Source organism: Salvelinus fontinalis, unplaced genomic scaffold (assembly GCF_029448725.1).
Source record: "Salvelinus fontinalis isolate EN_2023a unplaced genomic scaffold, ASM2944872v1 scaffold_0660, whole genome shotgun sequence".
Lineage (NCBI taxonomy): Eukaryota > Metazoa > Chordata > Actinopteri > Salmoniformes > Salmonidae > Salvelinus > Salvelinus fontinalis.
Window position 1 is genome coordinate 14799 of NW_026600869.1, and position 7399 is coordinate 22197.

Sequence of the window (7399 nt, forward strand, 5' to 3'; positions counted from 1 at the left end):
TTATAAATAAGACCCTAGGTAATTACTGCCTGTCAATTTTATTTTTTGAACGTTTTTAAATTTAACGTTAACAAATGTATTTTGAATTTCAATTGACTATGGTCTATTGCACAATCATGTTACATTTTGGGCTTTCCTTGTCCTCACAGCGACGCACCGGACGCTGCCTGTCAGTAGAGGGCGCTCGCTCGCAGCGTCGCTTCCGGTGAAGTTGAGTCAACCGCTAAGGTATCCCAGGTAAACCTGCGTCACCAACAGGTAAACGTGGCAGGTAGTGCAGTCATTCAGGTTCAACGTTCTATGGTGCAATTTGACTTCATTTGGTTGCATTTCATTGACATCACTACAGGTGTAGTCTCATCTGCGATATGGAGTAATTTGCCTTTGGTCGACTTGGTTGTATTCACAGTACCCAGATGTGTTCACAGCCGTCTGCTGTATTTACTCTTGTGCGAGCCTTTTTCAGGTCACTCCTTCTACTTGCCTCCTACCTGACTGCAATCAGCTGGGCTGTTGCCAGATCGATGGACACGTGCGGATGACTGAGGAAGGAAGTAAGGTTTCAAGTCCACCTCACATGTAGTGTTGCAGTTCTAATGTACACTTAATGGGTGATACTGACTTGATTAGCAATCATGTTACCAAATGCAAGTTTGGGTAATATTCACTCATTACAGTTATTTGTTACCCATAGGAAAGATCTAATTTTTGATTACTTAATGTAAACGTTTGTTTCAACTTGTCGCCGATGACATCGATGTAAATGTGTTGTATGTGTCTGGACATGTTGAGAAATCCCAACTTCCTGGTTAAATGCTCTTGTGAATAAAAGTACCTGTTGCCACTTTGTTTTGTTAAATTGTTTTCTGTACTTTGAAGATCTTTAGTGTCACTCTGCTTTCACATGTTGGTATTTTAACGTGGCCAGAAATGTTTACTGTCTCAATTTACAGGTGAGGTAGAATACACATGGTGCAATTTCAATTTGGTTTTGCATTTGGTTTTGCATCTGCAGTTTTCTTGTTAGTCGCTCATGTCAGAACTTTTGGGGGGATCTAGCCAGCAAATCTAAACATCTAGTAATCACTGTTGGATTACTGACCGCGGGCCCCCATTAATAGTCTTAAGTCACTCTGCTGTTATTACTGCCAACATCTCCCTGTCAATGATTAGATTTGCATGAAAATATCAGTAAACCTATTTTCTCTGCCCTATGGCAAAATTAGTAGAATCGCAGACCTGCGAGCCACTGTGGCCCTCATGAGCTCAGATTTTTCTTGTTTCCCATCCCTGCTTTATAGAGCTCTGAGGGAATTTGAATGGTGGAAGGTTTAGGTGTCAGTGCTCACCCATGATATAGATGACTCCATTAGGACAATGACAAGATGGTAACAACCTCTCGTATGAGAACTCCCTGTATTTCCTTTCACAAAGGAGAGTAAGAAACCTATTCCTTAAACAAAAACTACTGCTAGCCTACAAATTGAATCTCCCCCTCATACACTTGTATTTACACGCCATCTGTGTTTTACTCTGGTTAGAGATTCCAGAAAGACTCCACCACCATGGGAAGATCTCAATTGCAGTCTCAAATCTATTGAGGGGAGGGACCTCTGGCTTTCTCATCCAATGGGTTTTGAGAAGGAGACGAGGGAGGACGAGAGGTGTATGCAATTGAGATTTTCCACATGTCTGGCAGCCTTTTATTATAGTCCTTCAGTTAGGGTTGAGAACAGACATGCTCTTCCCTTCATGGATGACTGGAAAGCCTTTTGGTGTTGTAGTAGGACAGATACTTTAAAACAGCCAGTGGGAGAAGGTTGTCCTGGAATCCTTTTCTGCGAGTATTGAGTAAGATTACATTGGATTAGTCAGCCTGGGCGCCTGGACTAGCCGTAACAGTCAAGAAATTCCAGGACATTCAAATTAGGATATGTTACTTAAGGCTAAAACGAAAGGTGTATGTATCTTGCAAATGTCTAGCAACCCAAAGGTGAGTTTGAATCTCACGGACAACTTTGGCATTTTAGTTAATTAGCAACTTTTCAACTACTTTACATTTTTAGCTGCTTAGCGTGTTAGCTAACCATAAACAATAACCGCTTAACCTAATGCCTAAATTTAACCCCTAGCTGATAGCCACCTAGCTAGAATTTGTAAGATGTTCTGCAAATTTGTAACATGAATTGTAATTTGTGACATGTCATACAAAGGGGAATGTACATCCACAAATTAATACGTACTGTACCTTACAAAAAGTTACATGTACTAAATGGTGTCTCAGATTTATCTACAGAATAATACAAAATGCTCTGTGACCAGGTTAGCCTAGTGCGTGGGAGCGATCAGTTTTTATCTCAGCAGACTCCATCGACCATCCTCTGTCTACCTCAAGCCGTGAACTGACACTCCATCTCCGGAGGATGCAGCTTTCAAAGCCTCTATTGGTTCACCTTTAATGATATTGCTTGTATGTTTCTTTGCTCTTGAAGTGCTTTGAGATTCTACAAAAAGCACTATCCAAAGTCCTTGTACTGCCAAGCCTTGTTGGTTCCCACTGAGCAGCGGTGCATCTCAAGCTCTCCTTTCTCCTGAACTGTGTTCACTTCACTGAGTTGAAAGGAAATAACTGGAAACTTGCTCTAGTTTGCACATACCTCATCCAATCCAATTATTTTGGTTTACCATACAGATATAGAAACATTACAGACAATACATCTTCCAACCAAGTCACTGATCGAGTTCTGGTAACAGGCTAGTTTAATTTGCCAGTGATTGAATGTTGACATTAACAACCTCACTAGCAATGCTTTTAAAGTAACTGTCCAATGTTTTCAGATTTCTACATAATATGACCTATAATTACTTACAATATGAGTGAAATTATTTTCCTTCCAAAAATGGTAATTAAGTATGTAAAAAGGAAGTTTTTCTGTATTGGAATAGTGTGGGCGTACTCCCAACAACCGAATAGTGTGGGCGTACTCCAACAACCGAATGGTGTGGGCGTACTCCCAACAACCGAATGGTGTGGGCGTACTCCCAACAACCGAATGGTGTGGGCGTACTCCCAACAACCGAATGGTGTGGGCGTACTGTACTCCCAACAACCGAATGGTGTGGGCGTACTCCCAACCACCGAATGGTGTGGGCGTACTCCCAACCACCGAATGGTGTGGGCGTACTCCCAACCACCGAATGGTGTGGGCGTACTCCCAACCACCGAATGGTGTGGGCGTACTCCCAACCACCGAATGGTGTGGGCGTACTCCCAACCACCGAATGGTGTGGGCGTACTCCCAACCACCGAATGGTGTGGGCGTACTCCCAACCACCGAATGGTGTGGGCGGATGCCAGTCAAATCAAGGTCTGAGTTTTTCATGAACAAAACAAATGGCATATATATGGGCATGGAATACATCATCCATCAAAATGCTTACAGGTTCCTCAACAATGCAAGAACAATAAGAAATACTACAAGATAACAATACAAACATAAAGTAAATGAAATAGAAGAAAGAATTTTGGCATAGGTATAATACAGGAAGGCACAATTTATAGTCCAATATTTACATGTGTATTGGGGAAGGGGTGGATGGGGGCGGGTGTATAAATACATTGAGCAGTATGGTAAGAGTATAATAAGAGTGGTATCAGCAGACACATCCCATTTTATTGGTCAGTAAACATATTTGCAGATGCAACGAAATGTGTTTGTTTTTAGCTCCAAAAGTGTGGTGATACTATTCATGGGGGTAGATTGGCCAGCTCATCCTCTAGACTGCTGATTGGCCAACTCATTCTCCTCTAGACCGCTGATTTGCCAGCTCATCAGGAGTATGACATTACACTCTATGAGGAAACTATTTTTACATCCACTAGGTGGAACTGCTTGTCCAATGTCGAGAAGGATGAGGTTGTCGTTAGCCACAGATCTGTCAGCTGCCATGAAAATAGCACAGGGTGCAGGGGTGGCGTGGAGGTTTGTCTGTTGCATAATTTTTCCTTACGTGTTAATTAAGGGCCACTATTAGCATACATACATTCAGTCTGTTACAGTGGGTGATTATTTTATCATGTGAGAGAGAGACAGTGACGGAACGCAGTGTCTCAATTGGAATGGAAGTAGAGATTTACATGCATGGTCATATAATGGCCGAGGGGTGCGGAGAAAGTGTTTCAGCGGCCGTTCCCCTCATCTTTACAAACAGTAAATATCTCTACAGTTAACAGCTTGCCCTGTCCTCCACCCTTACTGTACCCCACTGCTTTTGGCCCAAGCATACAACCTAAACAGGTGCTCCCTCTCACATGCTTTTCTTCCCGTCCCTCAACATGTTAGGTGTCATACCAAAAGTTGTCACAGGGTGTCGCCAAAGCCTTATCAACAGATCCACAACCGGTCAAGACCGGTCTTGGTTGTTCTCAGGTCAATGTGAGAAGTGACGCAGACACTGAGGCGTTGATTATCGACTGTCTGCTTTTAGACGGCGGCGTGTGGGATCTGTCCTAGCAAGGGGCACACACTTGAGTTTTTTCAAACTGACGGTGGTAGGCAGGCAGCGGGCAGGGACCAACGTCTCGGGTTACACACAGCTATGGTGGCAACATCCTCAATGTCTGGCTTGCTGGCTGGGTTGTGGAGTGAGGGACTTGTCTGAAGGACACTAATAATTTCTTCCTCTTTGGCCGAGTGAGAGTGACACATTGGTTTCACCCTGTGTTTTATAACAGCTCTGCCTCCCCTTGTCACCTGTGTGGCCCGACAGTTCACTACTACCAATCTACACGATCGCCCTGTGGCCGCCAAGACTAATGGTCAACACTTTCACCCTGGTGGGTGGAGGGGACAGACAGTCAAGGCTGCCATTTGTGTGGTTGAAAGCAATATCTATCTTCAACACATCAACCCACATGAAAAATACTATAGTATACTATAGTTAAATACTATAGTATACTATAGTTAAATACTATAGTATTCACTGTAGTGTTTTTGCAGACTTTACTGGGGTATTTACTGTAGTGTTGCAGACATGACTGTAGAACACTGTAGTATAGGCAACAAGCCAGGGGACTGATTAGATTTAGCTCTGAAAGGATTTGGAAACGTCGCTTTTGAACTTCTAACTCATTAAGAGTTGTGTTTGCGCGTATGTGACGGCATGCATGTGTGTGCATTCCTCTTCAACTGAAAAACCATGACATATTTGGATCAGGAGTTGATTGGTAATCTTCAGCTCTGAGTCCCTCTTGGCCACATGAAAGAAAGACATTTTGCTCCAATGAAAAGAATGGAATGCATCTCCTTATTAAGTCAGAAAGTACAAATGGGTGTCGTAGGACGTAGCCAGTTCTCATATCAATCTGGATGCAGCAGAGGTTATCCAGCCTATTCTGCTGTGAAGACAGGACAAAGCCAGGGGAAATCCGCAGGTATAGGCAAACAGTTGTCCAATGATTGTCAAGCCATGACTACTCATTGTGTTGCAGATGGGCCCATTAGGAGTGAACACAGAGTTTCTTGAATATCTGTCTTGGAATTCCCAAGACTCTGAAGTCCACAGGTCACCAACCTTCCAGAAGAGTATAGAGTTCAGTCTCTTTTATCTGGACATATTATGGAAAATAACATGTCTTGGGCGTATTCAGGGAATTCATTGCAATTGGAATTTCAAGGGCATTCAGCCCCACGGGGAGAGAGAGAGCGAGAGAGACCGACCTTTGGCAGTGACCTTGTCATTGAGACATACATGGTTGCCAGGGGCCATGGGGTGGACAGGCCAAGCCGCTGGCCACACCGGATGGTCTCACACACACGCACACACAGACAGCCATACACATACTGTATAATCCTGCCTAGGACACCAGTTAGCCCAACAAACACATACACACACACTGTCCTGCTTAGGACACCGGATGACAACACACACTGTCCTGCTTAGGATACCGGATGACGACACACACTGTGCCACCTAGGACACCGGATGACAACACACACTGTCCTGCTTAGGACACCGGATGACGACACACACTGTCCTGCTTAGGACACCGGATGACGACACTCACTGTGGCACCTAGGACACCGGATGACGACACACACTGTGGCACCTAGGACACCGGATGACGACACACACTGTCCTGCTTAGGACACCGGATGACGACACACACTGTCCTGCTTAGGATACCGGATGACGACACACACTGTCCTGCTTAGGACACCGGATGACAACACACACTGTGGCACCTAGGACACCGGATGACGACACACACTGTCCTGCTTAGGACACCGGATGACGACACACACTGTCCTGCTTAGGATACCGGATGACGACACACACTGTCCTGCTTAGGACACCGGATGACGACACACACTGTCCTGCTTAGGACACCGGATGACGACACACACTGTCCTGCTTAGGACACCGGATGACGACACTCACTGTGGCACCTAGAACACCGGATGACGACACACACTGTGGCACCTAGGACACCGGATGACGACACACACTGTCCTGCTTAGGACACCGGATGACGACACACACTGTCCTGCTTAGGATACCGGATGACGACACACACTGTCCTGCTTAGGACACTGGATGACGACACACACTGTCCTGCTTAGGATACCGGATGACGACACACACTGTCCTGCTTAGGACACCGGATGACGACACACACTGTCCTGCTTAGGATACCGGATGACGACACACACTGTCCTGCTTAGGACACCGGATGACAACACACACTGTGGCACCTAGGACACCGGATGACAACACACACTGTGGCACCTAGGACACCGGATGACAACACACACTGTCCTGCTTAGGACACCGGATGACAACACACACTGTGGCACCTAGGACACCGGATGACAACACACACTGTCCTGCTTAGGATACCGGATGACGACACACATTGTCCTGCTTAGGATACCGGATGACGACACACATTGTCCTGCTTAGGATACCGGATGACGACACACATTGTCCTGCTTAGGATACCGGATGACGACACACACTGTCCTGCTTAGGATACCGGATGACGACACACATTGTCCTGCTTAGGACACCGGATGACGACACACACTGTCCTGCTTAGGACACCGGATGACGACACACACTGACCTGCTTAGGACACCGGATGACGACACACACTGTCCTGCTTAGGATACCGGATGACGACACACACTGTGCCACCTAGGACACCGGATGACAACACACACTGTCCTGCTTAGGACACCGGACGACGACACACACCCGCCCACTGGGCAAACCAGACGGCCCCAGTAAAAATTCAGGAAAAGGTTATGCTGCCATGTTCCCAACTCGTTTGATCACTGCTGTGCTGATAAAAGCCAAGTCCCCTTTCATCTGGCCAAGTGGGGTTTGGTTTATAGTG